At 39.9% G+C, this 24,363-nt stretch overlaps 1 protein-coding gene across 2 annotated transcripts in view; it reads left to right on the plus strand.

Annotated features, from left to right (window-relative positions):
* The window catches only part of BLOC1S5 (biogenesis of lysosomal organelles complex 1 subunit 5), a 103,616-nt gene extending 81,025 nt beyond the window's left edge, over window positions 1–22,591 (plus strand). Inside the window, exon 6 of one of the 2 annotated variants that reach the window (XM_060163725.1) lies at window positions 22,426–22,591. The gene's annotated coding sequence lies outside the window, so the exon portion shown is untranslated. Of the gene's footprint in view, window positions 1–19,294; window positions 19,441–22,425 lie in introns of those variants that run through there. The other variant, XM_060163724.1, reaches the window with a different exon arrangement.
* The last annotated feature ends 1,772 nt before the right edge of the window (window positions 22,592–24,363 follow it).

Here is a 24,363-nt window from a genome sequence, read left to right on the forward strand (position 1 = left end):
ACTGACCAGTAGAATTTCAACCTATGAAGTACACAAAATTTTCATCTAAGTTTTATTAAGTGAGTAATCAGATATTACCAATAACTTGGACTGACACTGACATGTCTTATTTTACTTTATAAATTTATTTCATTTATTTATTTCTGGCTGCATTGGGTCTTCATTGCTGTGCGGGTGCTTTCTCTAGTTGCGGCGAGCGGGGTCTACTCTTCGTTGTGGTGCGCGGGCGTCTCATTGCAGTGGCTTCTCATGTTGCGGAGCACGGGCTCTAGGCGCGTGGGCTTCAGTAGTTGTGGCTCGCGGGCTCTAGAGCGCAGGCTCAGTAGTTGTGGCGCACAGGCTTAGTTGCTCCGCGGCATGTGGGAATCTTCCCGGACCAGGGACTGAACCCATGGCCCCTGCATTGGCAGGTGGATTCTTAACCACTGAGCCACCAGGGAAGTCCCTGACATGTCTTATTTTAAATCGATGTGATGCTAATTAGAAATTTGGGGCACATGGTCATTGATATCACTCTCAAGTCAAGGAAGAGTAAAAATGAAATAGAACTCAGCTCTTTGGCCTTCCATATGCGCAGGAGCAGGCTGAAGTGGAAGAGCACACTTTTGCCGCATTGGAAGCTGCAGCTGAAATCTGGTGCGTCTTAACATTTAACTTCCTCTGTTTTAGATGTTTTTCGGAATAGTTATAATTATGGTGTTATTTTGTTTTAACCACTTGTTGAAGTCATTTGGGAGAATGACTTTTGGAATTTCCAAATAGTTCTTTTTAATGCAAACTAGTCCTTATTATATCTTCTTTAGGTATTTTGCATTTTTTCAAAGACACTTTTTATTCTCTTTGATGCATTTTGAATTCTGCCTGGTGTCAAATTCATATTGTTGTCCCTGATTTCTTTTGGTTTTTGTATGCCTGAAATATCATCTCCCCGTTGTTGTTGTTTTTTAATTGTAGTAAGATATACATAACATAAAATTTGCCATTTTAACCATTTTTAAGTGTAGAAGTTATCGGCATTAAGTACATTCACAATGTTGTAAACCATCACCACTATCCATCTTCATAATCCCACACAGAAACTCTGTCCCCATGAAACACTAACTCCCCATTCCCTCTCCTTCCAGCCGCTGGTAACCTCTGTTCTTTCTGTCTCTATGAATTTGCCTTTTCTCGGTATCTCATAGAAGTGGACTCATACAGTATTTGTCCTTTTATGTCTGTTTCATTTAGCATAATGTTTTCCAGGGCCATCCATGATGTAGCGTATGTCAAAATTTCATTCCTTTTTATGGATAAATAATATTCCATTGTATGTATATTTATATTTTGTTTACCAATTAATCTGTCAGTGGACACTTGGGTTGTTTCCACCATTGGCTCTTGTGAATTATGGTGCTATGAACACTGGTATACAAGTATCTGTTTGAGTCCCTGCTTTGAATTTTTGGGGTATCTGCCTGGAATTGCTGGAACATATAAAGTTCTATGTTTAACTTTTGGAGGAACTACCAAACTTTTCCACAGCGGCTGCTCTATCCTTTTGTTTTTAACGGTGCCGTGTGGGTCTGTTTTAGTTGTGTTTCTTGTAAGCAGTGTATGGCTGGCTTTTACTTTTTAACCCCAAACTTTCTTTGACTTTAACTATCCCAGTCATTTGGCAGATATATACTCTTTTTGTTTTACTAGGGCTTGTCTTTAATGTTTTTCAAAACATAGTCTCCAATCTGTATTTTCTGACTGTAAAATTTAAAAATTAAAAAGATGCTTTTTGACCTACCTTCCTGCCTATAATTCCCATGTAAGACTTGAAATTTAAATTATTTTTGCTTCTTCATCTTTACCCTGTACTTTCACCTCAGATACTGATCTTCTTTAATATAAATAGGAGTTTGAAATTGAGGTTATTGTTACTATTTTATAGTTTTTGTAGGTGAATGCATGTTAATTTTCAGATGTTAAGTTTCACGTTGGCCTTGAGTTTAGCAACCATATTTGTGACAATATTTTCTACAAATCTACCTTTAACTGACTTAGTGCTCACAGCTGATGCTTTTAGTCTCATTTTCAGCATTTTTGGTTTCATTTTTTAAGCATCTCCAAATAATTTTTCAAGAGAAAATGAGTGCCATGTATATTCAGACCAGAATTAGCTTTTCCAGGATGCTTGTGAATTTTATGTTTCAGGTTTTCTCACTCATAACACCCCCCGCCAGTGCCTCATCCCTAAACTTGCATTCGTAACACTACATACTTTTGAAAGTTCCCCAGATTGTACTTTAGAATCCACAAAAGCTGGATCCGCCCTTGATTCTTACTGATTAATCTCTGAGTATATTCATTTTTTGCCTTCTCATGGGAAACGATTACAGAGCTAAAGTCAGATTTTTTACTCTTTCTAGGAAATATATTTTTCCTATCCAGAATTCAAGTGAGGTTGTTTTTGTTTGTTTGTTTTGTAATTCAAACATTTCTCTAGACTATATCACCCCCACCACCCACCAATTCCTGTGCTGAGTTTCTTCTTCCAGTTGTTACTGTCTTTGGATGACTGTAGAAAGAGAGCCGCGGGATGAGAAGGGGGACTTTGCTCAGCTATTCTGAAGCATGACAACCAAAGAGGAGATGGCCAGATGTGAGAGTCCAGGCTTCTATTCCAGGTTTCAGACAGTGAAGTAGGAATGACATATTGGCCTATCTTCTTCCAAACATGATAGAGCTGTCATAATTTGAGAGAGGCAATGGGTTATTTTTCTCAGTCCAGTTCCACTAGTCTTATAATTTGTGGCAAGATCAGCCAGATTGTTTTTTAAATAACAGTGTTATTGACATATAATTCACATACCGTATGACTCACCCTTTTAAAGTGCCCAATTCAATGGTTTTTTGTATATTCACAGATACGTGCGGCCATCACCACAATCAATTTTAGAACATTTTCATCACCTCTAAGAGAAAACCCGCACTCCTTAGCTGCCACCACCCCCAATCCCCTTAGCCATTCATTCCCCTCCATCCCTAAGCAACCACTCATCTACTTTCTGTCTCTGTAGATTTGCCTATTTGGGACATTTTCTATAAATGGTATCATATAATATGAAGTCTTTTGTGATTGACTTCTTTCCTTTCACATAATGTTTGCAAGGGTCATTCATGTTGTAACACATACCAGTATTTTGTTCCTTTTTTGTCCAAATAACATTGCACTGTATGAATATTACATTTTATTTATCCATTCGTCAGTTGATAGCCATTTGGGTTGTTTCCACCTTTTGGCTTTTACGAACAATGCTGATATAAGCATTTATGAAAAAGTTTTTGTGGGCGTATGTTTTCATTTCTCTTGGATAGATACCTAGGAGTGGGATTTCTGAGTTATGTTCTACCTCTACATTTAACCCTTTGAGGAACTACCACACTGTTTTCCAAAATAGCTGCACCGTTTTACATTTGCATTAGCAGTTTAGGAGGGTTCTGATTTCTCCACATCCTCGTCAGTGCTTGTCGTCTTCTGACTTTTTCTTTATAGCGATTCTTGTGGATGTGAAGTAGTATCTTATCGTGGGTTTGATTTGTATTTTCCTAGTGACTAATGATGTTCAGCATCTTTTCATGTGTTTATGGGCCATTGTATATATTCTTAGGAGAAATGTATATTCAGATACCTTGCCTATTTTTATATTGGATTTTTTTGTGTTTTTATTGTTAAGTTCTTATTAAGAGTTCCTTATATGTTCTGGATACTAGCCCCTTATAAAATATGTGATTTGCAAATATTTTCTCTCTTTCTTTGTGTCAGCTTTTCACCTTCTTGATATTGTCCTTTGAAGTTTTTTATTTTGATAAAGTCCTATTTATCTCATTTTTCTTTTGTTGCCTGTGTTCTTGGTACCGTATCTAAGAACCATTGCCTAACCCAAGTCATGAAGGTTTATGCCTATGCTTTCTTCTAAGAGTTTCATAGTTTTAGTTTCTACATTTAGGTCTCTGATCCATTTTGAGTTAATATTTTTATATGGTGTGAGGTAAGGGTCCAGCCTCCTTCTTTTGCATGTGGAAATCCAGCTGTCCCAATACCATATGTTGAAAAAAATTATTCTTTTCCTAGTGAACTGTCTTGGAACGCTTGTCAGAAATCAATTGACCTTAAATATAAGGGGTTATTTCTGGACTTTCTATTCTCGTTCATTGATCTATATGTTTGACTTTATGCCACTGTCACACAGTCTTGATTTCTGTAGCTTTGTAATAATTTTCGAAATCGAGAAGTATTAGTCTTCCAACTTTATTCTTTTTCAAGATTGTTCTGGCTAGTCAGGGTCCCTTGCAATTCCATATGAATTTTAGGACCAACTTGTCTATTTCTGCAGAAAAGCCAGCTGCAATCTTAATAGGGGTTGCATTCAATCTATAGATAATTTGTGGAGTGTTGCCATTTTACCAACATCAAATTTTCTAATCCAGGAACACAAATGTCTTTCCATGCATTTAGGTCTTGTGAAATTTCTTTCAGCAGTGTTTTGTAGTTTTCAGTGTACAAGTCTTACACGTCTTTTGTTAAGTTTATCCCTAAGTATTTTTTATGCTATTGTAAATGTAATCATTTTCTTAATTTTATTTTTAGATTGTTCATTGCTGGTGTATAGAACTACAATAGGTTTTTGTATATCAACCGTGTATTCTGCAACCTTGCTGAACTTGTTTATTAGTTCTAATACTTTTTAAAAGATTCTTTAGGATTCTCTTGGTGCAAATGGGTTAATATTACTTCTTTCCTCCTTTCTGGATGCATATTTTTTCTTTTGATTGGCTAACTGCCCCAGCTAGAATCTCCAGTTCAATCTTGAATACAGGTGGTGAAAGCAGACATCCTTGTCTTGTTCCCGATCTTAGGGGGAGGTTTTCAGGCTTTTGGCACTAAGTATGATGTTTGCTGTGGGTTTTTCATAGGTGCCCTTAATTGGATTTCAGAAGCTCCCGTCTATTCCTCGTTTGTTGAGTGTTATCATGAAAAGGTGTTGGAATTTTTCAAATGCTTTATCTGGATCTATTGAGATGATCATATGGTTTTGTTCTTTATTCTATTAATATGGTGTATTACATTGATTAATTTTCATATGTTGAATCAATCTTCCATTACTGGAAAAAATCTCACTTTATCATGGTTTTTAATCTGATGTATACGTTACTAGATTTGGTTGCTAGTATTTTCATAGGTATTTTTGCATCTATACTTATAAGAGATTTGGGCCTCTAGTCTTCTTTTCTTGTGAGATGTTTTTCTGGTTTTACTATCAGGGTAATACTGGCCTCTTAGAATGAATTGAGAAGGGTTCTCTCATCTTCTATCTTTTGGAAGTGTTTGTGAAGGACTGGTGTTAATTCTTCTTTATACATTTGTCAGAATTCACCTGTGCAGGCATCTCATTCTGAGCTTTTCTTTGTGAGTAATTTTTGATTAATAATTTAATGTGTTTACTGCTATAGGTCTGTTCAGATTTTCTGTTTCTTCTTGAGTCAGTTTCAGTAATTTGTATCTCTCTAAGTTTTTGTACATTTCATCTAGGCATACAGTTGTTCATAGTATTCCCTTAAAATCCTTTTTATTTCTGTAATGTCAGTAGTAATGTCTCCTCTTTCACTTCTAATTTAATAATTTGAATCTTCTCACTTTTTTCTTGGTCAGCCTTCTAGCCAGATTTCTAATTTCATTTCACTGTGGTCAGAGAATTGTGTTTCATTTCAATCCTTTTACATTTATTGAGACTTGTTTCCAACCTGATATATTGTTTATCCTGGGTAATGTTCTTTGTGTACTTGAGAAGAATATGTATCCTATTGTTATTGGGTAGAATGTTCCATAGATATCCATTAGGTCTAGTTGGTTTATAGTGTTATTCAAGTCTTCTATTTCCTTGTTGATCTTCTGTTTTGTTGTTTTATTCATTAGTTAACATAGGGTATTGAAGTCTCCAACTATTAACTGTTCGAAGTTCTGTTTCTTTCATCAGTTCTGTCAGTTTTTGCTTCATATATTTTTGGGTCTCTTTATTAGGTACACACATGTTTATAATTCTTATATTTTCTCGATACCTTGACCCTTTTATCTTGACTCTTTTATTAAATGTTCTTCTTTGTCTCTGGTCTTAACGTCTACTTTGTATGATAGTAGGATAGCCATCCCAGTTCTTTTGTGTTTAATATTTGCATAGTATCTTTTTCCACTCTTTTTCTTTCAACTGATTTGTATCTTTGAATCTAAAAGGTGTCTCTTGCAGACAGCATATAGTTGGGTCATTTTTTTAAAATTTTACTTTATTTATTTATTTTTGGCTGTGTTGGATCTTTGTTGCTGCGTGTGGGCTTTCTCTAGTTGTGACGAGTGGGGGCTACTCTTTGTTGCGGTGCTCGGGCTTCTCGTTGCGGTGGCTTCTCTTGTTGCGGAGCACGGGCTCTAGGCACGTGGGCTTCAGTAGTTGTGGCATGCAGATTCAGTAGTTGTGGCTCCCAGGCTCTAGAGTGCAGGCTCAATAGTGTGGCACATGGGCTTAGTTGCTCCTCAGCATGTGGGATCTTCCTGGACCAGAGCTCGAACCCGTGTCCCCTGCATTGGCAGGTGGATTCTTGACCACTGCGTCACCAGGGAAGCCCATTTGGGTCATTTTTCTTTTTATTTCTTATCCATTCTGCAAGTCTCTGCATTTCGATTGAAGTGTTTAATCCATTTAAATTTAATATAATTACCAATAAAGTAAATTTTACGTATGCCATTTTCTATTTGTTTTCTATATGTCTGTGTCTTTTTTTTTTTTAATTCCTGTATTCCTCGATTACTGCCTCCTTTTGTGTTAAGTAGATAATTCCACCCTTTAGGAATGGGCCTTTGGAGGAACTCCAACCCCATCTGCCTCCTCCAGTGACTCCCAGTCTTATTTTCACTGTGATTGTGGAGCTGTTGGTTTACAAGATTATCACAGAGGCTGGCAAGAGGGTTGGGTACATGGAAAGTTAAAATATCTCAAAGTTTGCTCTTACTGAAATTCAGGTCTTTTTCTTAAACAAATGCTTCTCAGATTGTTGCAAGTCTTTAGTTAATTTCCAGAGTTTGGAAAAAGTTGATTTGGACAAATTTTTAGTGTTCTTATTGTTTTTATGAAGGGAGATGATTGTTAGGAGTTTTTACTCCACCATTCTTGCCCATGTCACCCCTTTTAAAATCTTTAAGCAGATTATATCACAACCTCCTTAAAATCTTCCAAAGACTTCTCTTTACAGTTAAAATTCCAGTCCCTAGCAGGGCCTATCAGGTCCTGCATGATTTTGCCCCTGCAGCCCCTCTCACCTCACCTGCCTGTTGCTCTCCCCCTTCTCACTAGATAGCCTCTCTGTCCCTTCTATTGCTTGAATACACTGGGCTGGTTCCTTCTGCAACTAATGTCTCAGCTCATTGTCACCTCCTCACAGAGGTTATTCCTTACCTCACCCTTTCCCTCTTTATCCCATTACCCTGGTTTATTTTATTTTGAACATTTAGCACTATCTGAAAACATTTAGCACTATCTGAAAAGATCTTGTACTTGTTATGTACTTGTACATAACCTCCTCATAGAGGTTATGCCTTACCTCACCCTTTCCCTCTTTATCCCATTACCCTGGTTTATTTTATTTTGAACATTTAGCACTATCTGAAAACATTTAGCACTATCTGAAAAGATCTTGTACTTGTTATGTACTTGTACATAACCTCCTCATAGAGGTTATGCCTTACCTCACCCTTTCCCTCTTTATCCCATTACCCTCGTTTATTTTATTTTTAACATTTAGCACTATCTGAAAAGATCTTGTACTTTATTGTATCTTATCCAATAAGATTTCCCTCACTAGACTGTAAACCCGATGAGAGCAAAGGCCCAGTTTGTCATCTTCTCTGCCACATCCTCACTGTGTAGAACACTCTTTGGCATATAGTTAGGTATTCATTGTTGAATGAATTAAGACCTAAGCTCATGGTTTACAGGCAACAAAAAGGGACCCACTTCAATTCTTAAAAAGGATTAGAACTTTATTTTTCTCCCTTGAAATTTCTCCAATCTATAGTCTGGCTGTTAAAATGAAGTTAATAAACTTTCCCTTAAAATAAGTTAAAACAGTTTTTTTTTTTTTATTACCTATTCTTTTCCTTTCTTTTTTTTTTTTAAAGTTTACTTTTTCTGGGATGTATTAGTTCGAATGTAGTATGGGTAATACTGGACTACTAGAGTCTCTTTTTTTTTTTTTTAACATCTTTATTGGAGTATAATTGCTTTACAATGGTGTGTTAGTTTCTGCTTTATAACAAAGTGAATCAGTTATACATATACATATGTTCCCATATCTCTTCCCTCTTGCGTCTCCCTCCCTCCCACCCTCCCTATCCCACCCCTCTAGGTGGTCACAAAGCACCAAGCTGATCTCCCTGTGCTATGCGGCTGCTTCCCACTAGCTATCTATTTTACGTTTGGTAGTGTATATATATCCATGCCTCTCTCTCGCTTTGTCACAGCTTACCCTTCCCCCTCCCCATATCCTCAAGTCCATTCTCTAGTAGGTCTGTGTCTTTATTTCTGTCTTACCCCTAGGTTCTTCATGACATTTTTTTTCTTAAATTCCATATATATGTGTTAGCATATGGTATTTGTCTTTCTCTTTCTGACTTACTTCACTCTGTATGACAGACTCTAGGTCCATCCACCTCACTACAAATAGCTCAATTTCGTTTTGTTTTATGGTTGAATAATATTCCATTGTATATATGTGCCACATCTTTATCCATTCATCCAATGATGGACACTTAGGTTGTTTCATCTCCTGGCTATTGTAAATAGAGCTGCAATGAACATTTTGGTACATGACTCTTATTGAATTATGGCTTTCTCAGGGTATATGCCCAGTAGTGGGATTGCTGGGTCATATGGTAGTTCTATTTGTAGTTTTTTAAGGAACCCCCGTACTGTTCTCCATAGTGACTGTACCAATTCACATTCCCACCAGCAGTGCAAGAGGGTTCCCTTTTCTCCACACCCTCTCCAGCATTTATTGTTTCTAGATTTTTTGATGATGGCCATTCTGACTGGTGTGAGATGATATCTCATTGTAGTTTTGATTTGCATTTCTCTAATGATTAATGATGTTGAGCATTCTTTCATGTGTTTTTGGCAGTCTGTATATCTTTGGAGAAATGTCTATTTAGGTCTTCTGCCCATTTTTGGATTGGGTTGTTTGTTTTTTTGTTATTGAGCTGCATGAGCTGCTTGTAAATTTTGGAGATTAATCCTTTGTCAGTTGCTTCATTTGCAAATATTTCCTCCCATTCTGAGGGTTGTCTTTTGGTCTTGTTTATGGTTTCCTTTGCTGTGCAAAAGCTTTGAAGTTTCATTAGGTCCCATTTGTTTATTTTTGTTTTTATTTCCATTTCTCTAGGAGGTGGGTCAAAAAGGATCTTGCTGTGATTTATGTCATAGAGTGTTCTGCCTATGTTTTCCTCTAAGAGTTTGATAGTTTCTGGCCTTACATTTAGGTCTTTAATCCCTTTTGAGCTTATTTTTGTGTATGGTGTTAGGGAGTGTTCTAATCTCATACTTTTATATGTACCTGTCCAGTTTTCCCAGCACCACTTATTGAAGAGGCTGTCCTTTCTCCACTGTACATTCCTGCCTCCTTTATCAAAGATAAGGTGACCATATGTGCATGGGTTTATCTCTGGGCTTTCTATCCTGTTCCATTGATCTATCTTTCTGTTTTTGTGCCAGTACCATACTGTCTTGATTACTGTAGCTTTGTAGTGTACTCTGAAGTCAGGGAGACTGATTCCTCCAGCTCTGTTTTTCGATCTCAAGATTGACTTGGCTATTCGGGGTCTTTTGTGTTTCCATACAAATTGTGAAATTTTTTGTTCTAGTTCTTTGAAAAATGCCAGTGGTAGTTTGATAGGGATTGCATTGAATCTGTAGATTGCTTTGGGTAGTAGAGTCATTTTCACAGTATTGATTCTTGCAATCCAAGAATATGGTATATCTCTCCATTTATTTTTATCATCTTTAATTTGTTTCATCAGTGTCTTATAATTTTCTGCATACAGGTCTTTTGTCTCCTTAGGTAGGTTTATTCCTAGATATTTTATTCTTTTTGTTGCAATGGTAAATGGGAGTGTTTTCTTGATTTCACTTTCCGATTTTTCATCATTAGTGTATAGGAATCCCAGAGATTTCTGTGCATTAATTTTGTATCCTGCTACTTTACCATATTCATTGACTAGCTCTAGTAGTTTTCTGGTAGCGTCTTTAGGATTCTCTGTGTATAGTATCATGTCATCTGCAAACATTGATAGCTTTACTTCTTCTATTCCGATTTGGATTCCTTTTATTTCCTTTTATTCTCTGATTGCTGTGGCTAAAACTTCCAAAACTATGTTGAATAAGAGTGGTGAGAGTGGGCAACTTTGTCTTCTTCCTGATCTTAGTGGAAATGCTTTCAGTTTTTCACCATGGAGAACAATGTTGGCTGTGGGTTTGTCATATATGGCCTTAATTATGTTGAGGAAAGTTCCCTCTATGCCTACTTTCTGAAGGGTTTTTATCATAAATGGGTGTTGAATTTTGTCGAAAGCTTTCTCTGCATCTATTGAGATGACCATATGGTTTTTCTCCTTCAATTTGTTAATATGGTGTATCACATTGATTGATTTGCGTATATTGAAGAATCCTTGCATTCCTGGAATAAACCCCACTTGATCATGGTGTATGATCCTTTTAATGTGCTGTTGGATTCTGTTTGCTAGTATTTTGTTGAGGATTTTTGCATCTATGTTCATCAGTGATATTGGCCTGTAGTTTTCTTTCTTTGTGACATCCTTGTCTGGTTTTGGTATCAGGGTGATGGTGGCCTCGTAGAATGAGTTAGGGAGTGTTCCTCCTTCTGCTTATTTTGGAAGAGTTTGAGAAGGGTAGGTGTTAGCTCTTCTCGAAATGTTTGATAGCATTTGCCTGTGAAGCCATCTGGTCCTGGGCTTTTGTTTGTTGGAAGATTTGTAATCACAGTTTCAATTTCAGTGCTTGTGATTGGTCTGTTCATATTTTCTATTTCTTCCTGATTCAGTCTTGGCAGGTTGTGCATTTCTAAGAATTTGTCTATTTCTTCCAGGTTGTCCATTTTATTGGCATAGAGTTGCTTGTAGTAATCTCTCATGATCTTTTGTATTTCTGCAGTGTCAGTTGTTACTTCTCCTTTTTCATTTCTAATTCTATTGATTTGAGTCTTCTCCCTTTTTTTCTTGATGAGGCTGGCTAATGGTTTATCAATTTTGTTTATCTTCTCAAAGAACCAGCTTTTAGTTTTATTGATCTTTGCTATCGTTTCCTTCATTTCTTTTTCATTTATTTCTGATCTGATCTTCATGATTTCTTTCCTTCTGATAACTTTGGGGTTTTTTGGTTCTTCTTTCTCTAATTGCTTTAGGTGCAAGGTTAGGTTGTTTATTCGAGATCTTTCCTGTTTCTTAAGGTAGGATTGTATTGCTATAAACTTCCCTCTTAGAACTGCTTTTGCTGCATCCAATAGGTTTTGGGTTGTCGTGTCTCCATTGTCATTTGTTTCTGGGTATTTTTTTATTTCCTCTTTGAATTCTTCAGTGATCACTTCGTTTTAAGTAGTGTATTGTTTAGCCTCCATGTGTTTATATTTTTTACAGATCTTTTCCTGTAATTGATATCTAGTCTCATAGCATTGTGGTCGCAAAAGATACTTGATACAATTTCAAGTTTCTTAAATTTACCAAGGCTTCATTTGTGACCCAAGATATGATCTATCCTGGAGAATGTTCCATGAGCACTTGAGAAAAATGTGTATTCTGTTGTTTTTGGATGGAATGTCCTGTAAATATCAATTAAGTCCATCTTGTTTAATGTATCATTTAAAGCTTGTGTTTCCTTATTTATTTTCATTTTGGATGATCTGTCCATTGGTGAAAGTGGGGTGTTAAAGTCCCCTACTATGAATTTGTTACTGTCGATTTCCCCTTTTATGGCTGTTAGTATTTGCCTTATGTATTGAGGTGCTCCTATGTTGGGTGCATAAATATTTACAATTGTTATATCTTCTTCTTGGATCGATCCCTTGATCATTATGTAGTGTCCTTCTTTCTCTCTTTTAATAGTCTTTATTTTAAAGTCCATTTTGTCTGATATGAGAATTGCTACTCCAGCTTTCTTTTGGTTTCCATTTGCATGGAATATCTTTTTCCATCCCCTCACTTTCAGTCTGTATGTGTCTCCAGGTCTGAAGTGGGTCTCTTCTAGACAGCATACATATGGGTCTTGTTTTTTTTGTTTTGTTTTGTTTTGTTTTTGCGGTACACGGGCCTCTCACTGTTGTGGCCTCTCCCATTGCGGAGCACAGGCTCCGGACGCGCAGGCTCAGTGGCCATGGCTCACGGGCCCAGCCGCTCCACGGCATGTGGGATCTTCCTGGACCGGGGCATGAACCCGTGTCCCCTGCATCGGCAGGCGGACTCTCAACCACTGCGCCAACAGGGAAGCCAAGGGTCTTGTTTTTGTATCCATTCAGCCAGTCTGTGTCTTTTGGTGGGAGCATTTAATCCATTTACATTTAAGGTAATTAGCGATATGTATGTTCCTATTCCCATTTTCTTAATTGTTTTAGGTTTGTTCTTATAGGTCTTTTCCTTCTCTTGTGTTTCTTGCCTAGAGAGGATCCTTTAGCATTTGTTGTAAAGCTGGTTTGGTGGTGCTGAACTCTCTCAGCTTTTGCTTGTCTGTAAAGGTTTTAATTTCTCCATCAAATCTGAATGAGATCCTTGCTGGGTAGAGTAATCTTGGTTGTAGGTTTTTCTCCTTCATCACTTTAAATATGTCCTGCCACTCCCTTCTGGCTTGCAGAGTTTCTGCTGAAAGATCAGCTGTTAACCTTATGGGGATTCCCTTGTGTGTTATTTGTTGTTTTTCCTTTGCTGCTTTTAATATGTTTTCTTTGTATTTAATTTTTGACAGTTTGATTAATATGTGTCTTGACGTGTTTCTCATTGGATTTATTCTGTATTGGACTCTCTGTGCTTCCTGGACTTGATTAACTATTTCCTTTCCCATATTAGGGAAGTTTTCAACTATAATCTCTTCAAATATTTTCTCAGTCCCTTTCTTTTTCACTTCTTCTACTGGAACCCCTATAATTCGAATGTTGGTGCATTTAATGTTGTCCCAGAGGTCTCTGAGACTGTCCTCAGTTCTTTTCATTCTTTTTTCTTTATTCTGCTCTGCAGTAGTTATTTCCACTATTTTATCTTCCAGGTCACTTATCCGTTCCTCTGCCTCAGTTATTCTGCTATTGATCCCTTCTAGAGTATTTTTGATTTCATTTATTGTGTTGTTCATCATTGCTTGTTTCCTCTTTAGTTCTCCTAGGTCCTCGGTAAATGTTTCTTGCATTTTCCCTATTCTGTTTCCATGATTTTGGATCATGTTTGCTATCATTATTCTGAATTCTTTTTCAGGTAGACTGCCTATTTCCTCTTCATCTGTTAGGTCTGGTGGGTTTTTATCTTGCTCCTTCGTCTGCTGTGTGTTTTTCTGTCTTCTCATTTTGCTTATCTTACTGTGTTTGGAGTCTCCTTTTTGCAGGCTGCAGGTTCGTAGTTCCCGTTGTTTTTGGTGTCTGTCCCCAGTGGTTAAGGTTGGTTCAGTGGGTTGTGTAGGCTTCCTGGTGGAGGGGACTAGTGCCTGTGTTCTGGTGGATGAGGCTGGATCTTGTCTTTCTGGTGGGCAGGTCCACGTCTGGTGGTGTGTTTTGGGGTGTCTGTGGACTTATTATGATTTTAGGCAGCCTCTCTGCTAATGGGTGTGGTTGTGTTCCTGTCTTGCTAGTTGTTTGGCATAGGGTGTCCAGCATTGTAGCTTGCTGCTCGTTGAGTGAAGCTGGGTGTTGGTGTTGAGATGGAGATCTCTGGGAGATTTTTGCCATTTGATATTATGTGGAGCTGGGAGGTCTCTTGTGGACCAGTGTCCTGAAGTTGGCTCTCCCAGCTCAGAGGCACAGCATTGACTTCTGTCTGCAGCACCAAGATCCTTTCATCCACACTGTTCAGAATAAAAGGGAGATAAAGTAGAAAGAGAGAGAGAGAGAGGGGAAGAAAGAGAAAGAGAAAGTAAGGTAAAATAAAGTTATTAAATAAAAAAAATATTAAGAAAAAAAATTTTTTTAAGTAAAAAAAAATGGACGGCTAGAACCCTAGGACAAATGGTGAAAGCAAAGCTATACAGACAAAATCTCACACAGAAACACACATACACACTCACAAAAAGAGGAAAAGAGGGAAAGATAATAAATCTTGCTCTCAAAGTCCACCTCCTCAATTTGGGATGATTGGTTGTCTATTCATGTATTCCAAGATGCAGGTACATCAAGTTGATTGTGGAGCTTTAATCCGCTGCGTCTGAGGCTTCTGGGAGAGATTTCCCTTTCTCTTCTTTGTTCGCACAGCTCCCGGGGCTCAGCTTTGGATTTGGCCCCGCCTCTGCGTGTAGGTCGCTGCAGGGCGTCTGTTCTTCGCTCAGACAGGACGGGGTTAAAGGAGCAGCTGATTCGGGGGCTCTGGTTCACTCAGGCCAGGGGAGGAAGGGGCACTGCGTGCGGGGCGGGCCTGCGGTGGCAGAGGCCGGCGTGACGTTGCACCAGCCGCGCCGTGCGTTCTCCCGGGGAAGTTGTCCCTGGATCCCGGGACCCTGGCAGTGGCGGGCTGCACAGGCTCCCCGGAAGGGGGGTGTGGAGAGTGACCTGTGGTCGCACACAGGCTTCTTGGTGGCAGTGCAGCAGCCTTAGCGTCTCATTCCCGTCTCTGGGGTCCGCGCTGTTAGCCGCGGCTCGCCCCCGTCTCTGGAGCCCCTTTAAGCGGCGCTCTGAATCCCCTCTCCTCGCGCACCAGGAAACAAAGAGGGAAGAAAAAATCTCTTGCCTCTTCGGCAGGTCCAGACTTTTCCCGGGACTCCCTCCCGGCTAGTCGTGGTGCACTAACCCCCTGCAGTCTGTGTTCACGCCGCCGACCCCAGTCCTCTCCTTGCGCTCCGACCGAAGCACGAGCCTCAGCTCGCAGCCCCGCCCGCCCCGGCGGGTGAGCAGACAAGCCTCTGGGGCAGGTGAGTGCCGATCGGCACCGATCCTCTGTGCGGGAATCTCTCCGCTTTGCCCTCCGCACCCCTGTGGCTGCGCTCTCCTCCGCGGCTCCGAAGCTTCCCCCTCCGCCACCTGCCGTCTCCGCCCGCGAAGGGGCTCCTAGTGTGTGGAAACCTTTCCTCCTTCACGGCTCCCTCCCACTGGTGCAGGTCCCGTCCCTATCCTTTTGTCTCTGTTTATTCTTTTTTCTTTTGCCCTACCCAGGTACGTGGGGGGGTTTCTTGCCTTTTGGGAGGTCTGAGGTCTTCTGCCAGAGTTCAGTACGTGTTCTGTAGGAGTTGTTCCACGTGTAAATGTATTTCTGATGTATCTGTGGGGAGGAAGGTGATCTCCGCATCTTACTCTTCCACCATCTTCCCCCTCTCTGAGTTTTTTTTTTTTTTTAATGTTTTAATTTCAGTCTTTTACATGTAGCTGTCCAGTTTTCCCAGCATTAAAACAGTTTTAACACTTGTTTTTTGAAACTAGTTATAATCTACATTAATTATGCCCGATATATATTCTTAATCCCTGTTCACTCCTGGCCTCATATCTTAAGACCTCTGTTTATTTTAGAATTCAACTTTGTATATTATATAACCCCAAAGATCACTTTCCTTCCCTTAACACTAGGAAAAATATCACAGGAAATTCTGAAGAATTTCAGTCTCTAAAGTGGGAGACCTTAAGATCTGAAAGTAAATTTAACTATAATAAGCTGTAGGAGGTAAGATCTGTGGAAGTTTGGGTTGTAAATTAGGCTCTTCAGAATATGAATTCCTCATGCTATCACTTAATTTACTCCGTGCTAAATTATTCCCACAGAGTAACCAAACCCAATCTGTGTTTAATATAAGGCTATGCAACATTTCCCTGCCATTTTTATGTTTAAGAACCATTTTTCCTCTTGCGGCATTCCTTGCAGAAATGAAATCTGTGAAATTATTGTGAGTCCTTTCTTAAGGTCCTTGTGGTGAGTACAGTGAGGTGTGGCCTGATGACTCATCCTGTGTAACTAGTGCCACTCTATCCAGGAACCGAGCCGTATCCGTAGATGTATGAGCTCCAACACCAGATGTCAAAAAGTCAGCATTTATTTAGGAAAGGAAATATGTCATTGAGTGATTAACTCCTAAAAGCAACAGTTAAACTTTTGAATCATTTGAATTTATTTTAAAGTGCTACTATTCTTCTTTACTTTGTAGTTGGAATTATTTACTAGACACTTGGGTTTTCAATGAGAAAATAACATGGACACCTGTCCACATCAAGAGTTTTCTCTTTGTGGTTAGTCTGTAAAGTTAGCTGGAGAAACTCAGCAGTTAATAATTTCCTGCTTTGAGAGGAGCTTTTGAACCTTTCCAGGATTGTACCTGGGTGGATTCCATTCAGGTGTGCATTCCCTGAGTCAGAGAGCCGCCTGTACACATGGAAGGATGCTGGGAGCCATATGCAGGTGGCATAGTGACATGGCGGTGTAGGCTGGTTCTAAGAAGTTTCATTCAAGGAACATGTGGCCCCAAAAATCTTTCCCAGTGGGCTTCCCTGGTGGCGCAGTGGTTGAGAGTCCGCCTGTTGATGCAGGGGACACGGGTTCATGCCCCGGTCCGGGAGGATCCCACATGCCGCGGAGCGGCTGAGCCCTTGAGCCATGGCCGCTGGGCCTGTGCGTCCGGAGCCTGTGCTCCGCAATGGGAGAGGCCACAACAGTGAGAGGCCAGCGTACCGCAAAAAAAAGAAACACAAAAAAATCTTTCCCAGTGGTTAGGATTCGACGCTTTCACTGCCATGGCCCGGGTTCAGTCCCTGGTTGGGAAACTAAGATTCCACATGCTGCACAGTGTAGCCAAAATAAATGGCGAGCAAACGGTGGCTCTGTCCTTCCACTGTACACAAGTCACGGGATGTCTCGTTGACTTGCACACCGCAGCCTGAGAGGCACAGGCAAGCCTGCTCGGTTGGTTCGGTTGGTTACAGCACGATGATAACGGCCCAAGGATGCCCTGTCTGGTTTCTCTCAGGTCAGCTTGCCTGGTTCAGGGAAACAGAGTCTAACCCAAGGCCACAAACATTACCCTTGGCCATTCACCTAAACCCAAACCACTCACAATTCTCTTACACAGTTACATTCTTGGTTCCACAGAAGGAGATAATGGTAAACAGGCTGTAGAAGTCACTTTCTAAATGCTTTCTTGTTAGTTTGTCCACGTTCCAAGTTTAACTCTAGAAACGTTTCTTCATGTGGGTGAAGGCTTTTTTTTTTTTAAAGGAGGTAATGGCTCTTTAAAACATTTCATTTTTTTTTTGGCTGTGTTTTGGGTCTTTGTTGCTGCGTGCAGGCTTTCTCTAGTTGTGGCAAGCGGGGGCTACGCTTCATTGCGGTACGTAGGCTTCTCATTGCGGTGGCTTCTCTTGTTGTGGAGCACAGGCTCTAGGTGCGTGGGCTTCAGTAGTTGCAGCACGTGAGCTCAGTAGTTGTGGCTCGCGGGCTCTAGAGTGCGGGCTCAGTAGTTGTGGCGCACGGTCTTAGCTGCTCCGTGGCATGTGGGATCTTGCCGGTCCAGGGACTGAACCCGTGTCCCCTGCATTGGCAGGTGGATTCTTAACCACTGTGCCACCAGGGACGTCCCAAAAGCATTTTAATAGATACATAATGGGAGAATTATACAGATTGTATAAGACATATTTAAACATTTGTTAGCCTATTCATTTAATGTGTACAGAGTATGTGTTTGGGACCAGGTTCTGAGAATACAAAAGCCAGAAAGAAATCATTCCTGCCTGCCCTCAAAAAACTTACAGTGTAATTAATACTGAGTTAATTGGAAGTTCAAGTTATTTAGAAGGCAGGGGGAGGAAAACTATAGGGGAGGGAAACAGTAATATGTGGTCACATGAAATTCAAATATTCTCACATAGTCCTAAAGGTAAGCTTTTTATTTCTTTTCTTCTCATTAAAACTATCAAACCTATTTCTCTTGCTGCTGAAAAATAAATAGTAAATAACTACTCTGAAACTTTATTTCTGATAAACATCATATACTTATATAATAACATATAAAAATTAATGCCAGGTACTTTTAAAAAGGAATATAAGTTGAGTATCCTATTTAAGAATATAGTTCTTGGGCTTCCCTGGTGGCGCAGTGGTTGAGAGTCCGTCTGCCGATGCAGCGGACACGAATTCGTGCCCCGGTCCGGGAAGATCCCACGTGCTGCCGAGCGGCTGGGCCCGTGAGCCATGGCCGCTGAGCCTGCGCGTCCGGAGCCTGTGCTCCGCAACGGGAGAGGCCACAGCAGTGAGAGGCCCGCATACCACACACACAAAAAAGAATATAGTTCTTAAAAAACCTAATTTTTATTAGTTTTTCATTCTTGCATATTCATCGTAGAAAATTTAGACTACACAAACCAAAAAGAAGAAAATAAAAATTATCCATCATCCTATTACTCAGATATAACCAGATACCACTTAGATTTATGTTTCAGAAGGTACCGTCCAGCCTTTTAATTATATAATAATAATGAACATTTATTGTGTATATAACAATAGTTAACACGTTAGCATGCTGCTAGGCCTATCGCTTGCAGCATCTCATTTAATAAGTGGCCTCAGGCTTTGCATGTGTTTCGTGGCAGTTTTTAATTTAATATATTGTGTGATGCTTTCCTTTTCACTGAATATTCTACTAAGGCGTCATTTTAAACGGCTGCATGGTGTTTTAACATATGATGTATTTAACATAGATGTATTTAATCAAATGTTTAAAATTTTTGAACTTCTTCCTATTATGATAAATGCTAGTGATGAGCATATTGTTTATAATAGCAAACAAAACAAAACAGAACCCGACAAGCAAGAAAATATTTTGTAACCTCCAAAATTATTTCCTTAGGATAAATTCTTAAAAACAGTTCTGAAAACAAGCACTTGGATAATTTTAAGACTTTTAATAGGTATTGCCAAGAGAATATCCCTTTTTGCATTCAGCATCCGTATTTCCAGAACATAAGGATGGGCTGGTATTTTTCCATCATGTAAACAATCTGTTAATTTAGGACACAATGAACTGCTACTCCTCTTGGTCTGTCCCTTCAGCAGCTGCAGCTTTGGAGTTGCCAGGAAGTCGCCTGACTGGCCAAAGCATGGACATCTTGGCCATCATCAGAAAGAACACAAATAGCCGATGTTGGTGAGGGTGTGGAGAAAAGGGAGCCCTGCTGCGCTGTCGGTGGGAATGCCAGTTGGTGCACACACTATGGAGAACAGTATGAATGCTTCTCAAAAAACTAAAAATAGAACTACCGTATGACCCAGCAATTCCACTCCTTGGTATATATCTGAAAAAAACCAAGACACTAATTTGAAAAGATACACACACCCCAATGCTCATAGCAGCATTGTTTACAATTGCCAATATATGGAATCAGCCTGAGTGTCCATCAGCAGATGGATGGATAAAGAAGATGTGGTGTATATGTACAATGGAATACTACTCAGCCATAAAAAAGAATGAAATTTTGCCATTTGCAGCAACATGGATGGACTTGGAGGGCATTAAGCTAAGTGAAATAAGTCAGACAGAGAAAGACAAATACTGTATGATATCACATGTGGAATCTAAAAAATACAAGAAACTAGTGAATACAACAAAAAAGAAGCAGACTCACATATATAGAGAACAAACTAGTGGTTACCAGTGGGGAGGGGCATTACATGGACAGGAGAGTGGGAGGTACAAACTATTGGGTGTAAGATGGGCTCAAGGATGTACTGTACAACATGGGGAACATAGCCAATATTTCATAATAACTATAAATGGAAAGTAATCTTCAGATGTTGTATAAAAAAATTTTAAACTTTTTTAAAATAAAAAAATTATCATGGACATTCTACTGGGCTCATGGTACCTACTTGTAACAGTAGGGGAGGCAACACAGTTGCCTTTCTTTCAATTCAGAGAAATGAATCCTAATAAGTTTGTATAAATTCAAATACCTAGTGAAAGTTTTTATAGGTTAAAACATACACTGCAACTTTTTTTTCCATAGTCCCTCCTATCAGCATAACGTCCAGTTTCTGAGATGTGGCTGAGGAATTATCAAGAAAGGTTAGAGGGCTTCCCTGATGGCGCAGTGGTTGAGAGTCTGCCTGCCGATGCAGGGGACACAGGTTCGTGCCCCGGTCCGGGAAGATCCCACGTGCCGCGGAGCGGCTGGGCCCTTGAGCCATGGCCGCTGAGCCTGCGCGTCCGGAGCCTGTGCTCCGCAACAGGAGAGGCCACAACAGTGAGAGGCCCGCGTACAGGAAAAAAAAAAAAAAAGAAAGAAAGAAAGGTTAGAAGGAGGTGGAAGTCTAGCCCAGCAATGTGGGGATACTGGAACTTGGAGATCACATCGGATAATCTTACACCCTTCTGGGCTCTGGGCATCTTGAGACATGCAGTATCTACCATCAGCCCTGGAAAAGTCCCCCAAAGGTTCTGGATGTTCTTAACTAAGGCACTAAGGAGATCGCTTAGATCCTTTATATGACCTCACCAGTGTCCTGCAACAATTGATAAAATAAATGTGAAGATGCTATGTAATATTCACATCAAATAGTAGAGACATTAAGAGGTCAACTCTAATAGATCCTTAACACAAAAGAAGTTTATAGTTTTCTTTTAAGACCAAAGAGGATGCCAGTATTGGTTAAACATTAGAGAACTGTAAAAATTCCATCTCGGGAGACAAAAAGAATAATAGTGTTCAAGGAAATTTGACCCTCAAACCTCTCCCCCACTTATATGCTTCCCAGTTGCCTCCTTGGTTTAGATTTTATTCTGAAACTTTCTCTCTGGCATCGTCTGGTACTATACTTGTGACTTCATTTTGTCCCCTAGAGAAAATGGTGTAATGTAATTAGAAACCTTAAAAAATTTTTTTACTCACAAAAATACCAAGCACAAAAGTTAAAAACAAAACAAACAAAACCCTAAGTAATTATGAGTCTCTCCCCCTCCAAATAAATAATTAGACTCAAGTGTGGGTTATTCAGAAAAGGAATTCACTGATAAATGACTAGTAATAATAGTTCCTTTTTCTTTGCAGAATCAAACTGTAAAAAAAGTAGTTAAATATCATTTGCACGTGGGTGGGCTTATCAGTACTTCCTGTGTTAGGTTAGAAGGTGGGAAGTAGTAACATATTTAATTGGTCACAGTGGCTGCTGGTTGAGAGTTCTAGTTTGTTCCAAATTATTTTACTCACCAGTCATTTATAATAGGCTTCCTGCATTCATACTCTACCTACACCTTTCAAAGAAGCACTTAAAGTCAGTCCAGAAATATTTCTTAGGTTGTAGTATTTTTAAGGCTAAAACAATTTCTTGTATGGTCAATGGTACACTTAATACATGTTCACTGATAAGCATGTGGTTTAAAAAATGAATGTTTTGCCTTGAGGGAGAAGTAAAATCATGAATTTAAAGTAGGATACTCTTCTGGCTTCTGTTAGATTTAGCTAAGCCCCAAAGAATATAATTCCTGGTATAACATTTTAAGTCTCAATATTATACATTGAGTTTAAATATTGATGTTGCTTTCCAAACAAGTTTTCCATTGAAAGTGTTACTATTTCAAATTTGCATACTTCTTCACTATGGTATTTATTGCATGTTGGAATATACCTTCAATTTTATAAGGAAAGTTAACGATGATAAAATAAGCATAAGCTTATGTTCTCACCAACTTTCCAAAAAGAGCTCTACCCAATAAATGAGATATGACTTGGCTGGTGTGAAACCTATTAAAATGTACTGTAGCTTAAGTGATTATATGTAGTATTTAACAACATCTTTTACTGAATTCAGTAGACTTAAGCATTATTACGGTTGTTTATAGCCTGTATGTATGTATACACATGCACACACTTCCCCCCAAAGCCTCATTTGTGTCCAGGGCACGATATTTAAAACAGAAAACATGATTCTTATATATTCAACAAGGACGCTTATTAATCATGTGTCAAACACTTATATGCCATGTCGTTACAATAATTTTTTGTTGTTGTTAGAGGTCATAGTAACTGTGCCCTTTTTCATGGCAATTAAACATTCATCTTTAAAATGGCACTTATGGCTACTTTAGTTATTTGTGGATGCTTCCAGTTTTAAAGACAGCTTTACTAAAAGTTTTCAAGATATGTGGAGATGCTTAATATAGGATCCTCAAATTCTTTTTTTTTCAGTCACACCACGCAGGGTCTTAGTTCCCTGATCCCGACCAGGAATTGAACCCAGGCCCCCTGCAGTGGAAGCTCGGAGTCCTAACCACTTGACCGCCAGAGAAGTCCCTCAAATTCTTAATGATGCCTTCTTACTATTTTGCCTTTGTGTGTGTGTGTTTGCCTTTCCTTAAGCTCCTTCATTTCCCCCCCAAACTCCCATCGTGTGGCTGGATCATGAGAAATTTTATGCCTTTGAATACACCCAGAGTTGCTGCAAAATCCCTCTTCATGACAATTCTTCCTTCTCTGATGGATTTCCTTTCAGACTCTCTCCTTAAAAGATGCCCATACCTGACTTTATTAAAACTAGGACTTCCAAGAAACGTTTGGGTAATTGAAACAATATAGAACTTAAAAATGGGGGCAGAGGAGACCAGCGTCCAGGAACCTGGCTCTCCCCTGAGTCCGCCTCTGGCTGGACTTTCACGTGAGCTCAAGAGATGCACTGGGCATCCTCCCTGCTCCTCACTGCTGATTTTCACAAGGAAGAGGAAAAGTAGTAAACTAGAAGCAGCTTTTCCACCCTCAAGCAAAAGACGTTTTCTCCTTTGAAATGGAAGAAATGTCATCTTTGTCATTAATTCACAAATCTTTATGGAGGTCCCCAGAATTGTGTTAGGCCTTGGGGAAACAGAAATGCAGAAAAGACAACCTTTGACATCTCTGAGCTTCTGGTTTTGGGAGGGAGGGAGATCATCAACAGGTAATGACGCGATGAATAGTCTCCAGAAAAGAAGTGTCCTTGACTGTGGAGGGCAGAAAATCAGGAATGTTCCCAGAAGTCAACACCTGAGTCTCAGGGAAGGAGTTGGCCAGCTCCCGACTCTACTAGCAGACTCTGCTCGATACCAGTTGAGTAAAACAAACCCTCGTCTCTCATGATAACCCTTTGTTCCTGAGAACTTTCTGTACTTGCCTCAAGGATGTTATGTGGAAAGATTTCTAGAATATGTCTGGAAATGTTCTTCCTTGAATGGGAGAGGCTTTCTTGATTCCTGACCAGATGTGTTTCAGGAAGAAGGAGGCATTGACTGAAAGCTGTAGAAGCCAACCATAGAAGAAGAGAAAGCATGCCTAGTCCTTCTTTGTAGAATTCAGTTTAAAGACAAACAGACAATATGTGAAGTTATTTGCACTATTTGTTGGGAGTCATGATCCAAGTATGATCGTGGAAAGGTGATTTTCGAGGACCAGAATTGGTGAATCACACACATTTGTAAGAACACGGCAGTAATTTTAGATCAAGTGAAACGGCCAGTTGAGGAGCTGCTGGGGGGATCGGATGGGCCATTATTGAAATCGGGCAGAGCGCCCCAGAACTCCCAGGAATTGGTGAAGCTCCTAGGCTAACCTGGGGCAGGAGCCGGGGGAATAGGTGGGTCCCCAGCAACCTGGGAGACTTGGTCTACCTTGATTTAGGTGAAAGCATGTCTACCCTCCAATGACCCCTGACCCTTGACAAGGTATTAAGAATCTGCATGGGGCTTCCGTGGTGGCTCAGTGGTTAAGAATCCACCTGCCAATGCAGGGGACACGGGTTCAAGCCCTGGTCTGGGAGGATCCCACATGCCACACAGCAACTAAGCCCATGCGCCACAACTACTGAACCTGTGCTCTAGAGCCCGCGAGCCATAACTACGGAGCCCGTGTGCCACAAGCCCGTGCTCCGCAACAAGAGAAGCCACCGCAGTGAAAAGCCCGCGCACCGCAACGAAGAGCAGCCCCCACTCGCTACAACTAGAGAAAGCCCACGTGCAGCAACAAAGACCCAACACAGCCAAAAATAAATAAATAAATTTATTTTGCAGAAAAGAATCTGCATGATGGTGGCAACTGTTATGAAGGCAAAAAAGACAAAGAATGTTGAGACTGAGGACACTTGGGTGCTCATCCCGTCTT

The sequence above is a fragment of the Lagenorhynchus albirostris genome, chromosome 10, assembly GCF_949774975.1.
Source record: "Lagenorhynchus albirostris chromosome 10, mLagAlb1.1, whole genome shotgun sequence".
Classification (NCBI taxonomy): Eukaryota; Metazoa; Chordata; class Mammalia; order Artiodactyla; family Delphinidae; genus Lagenorhynchus; species Lagenorhynchus albirostris.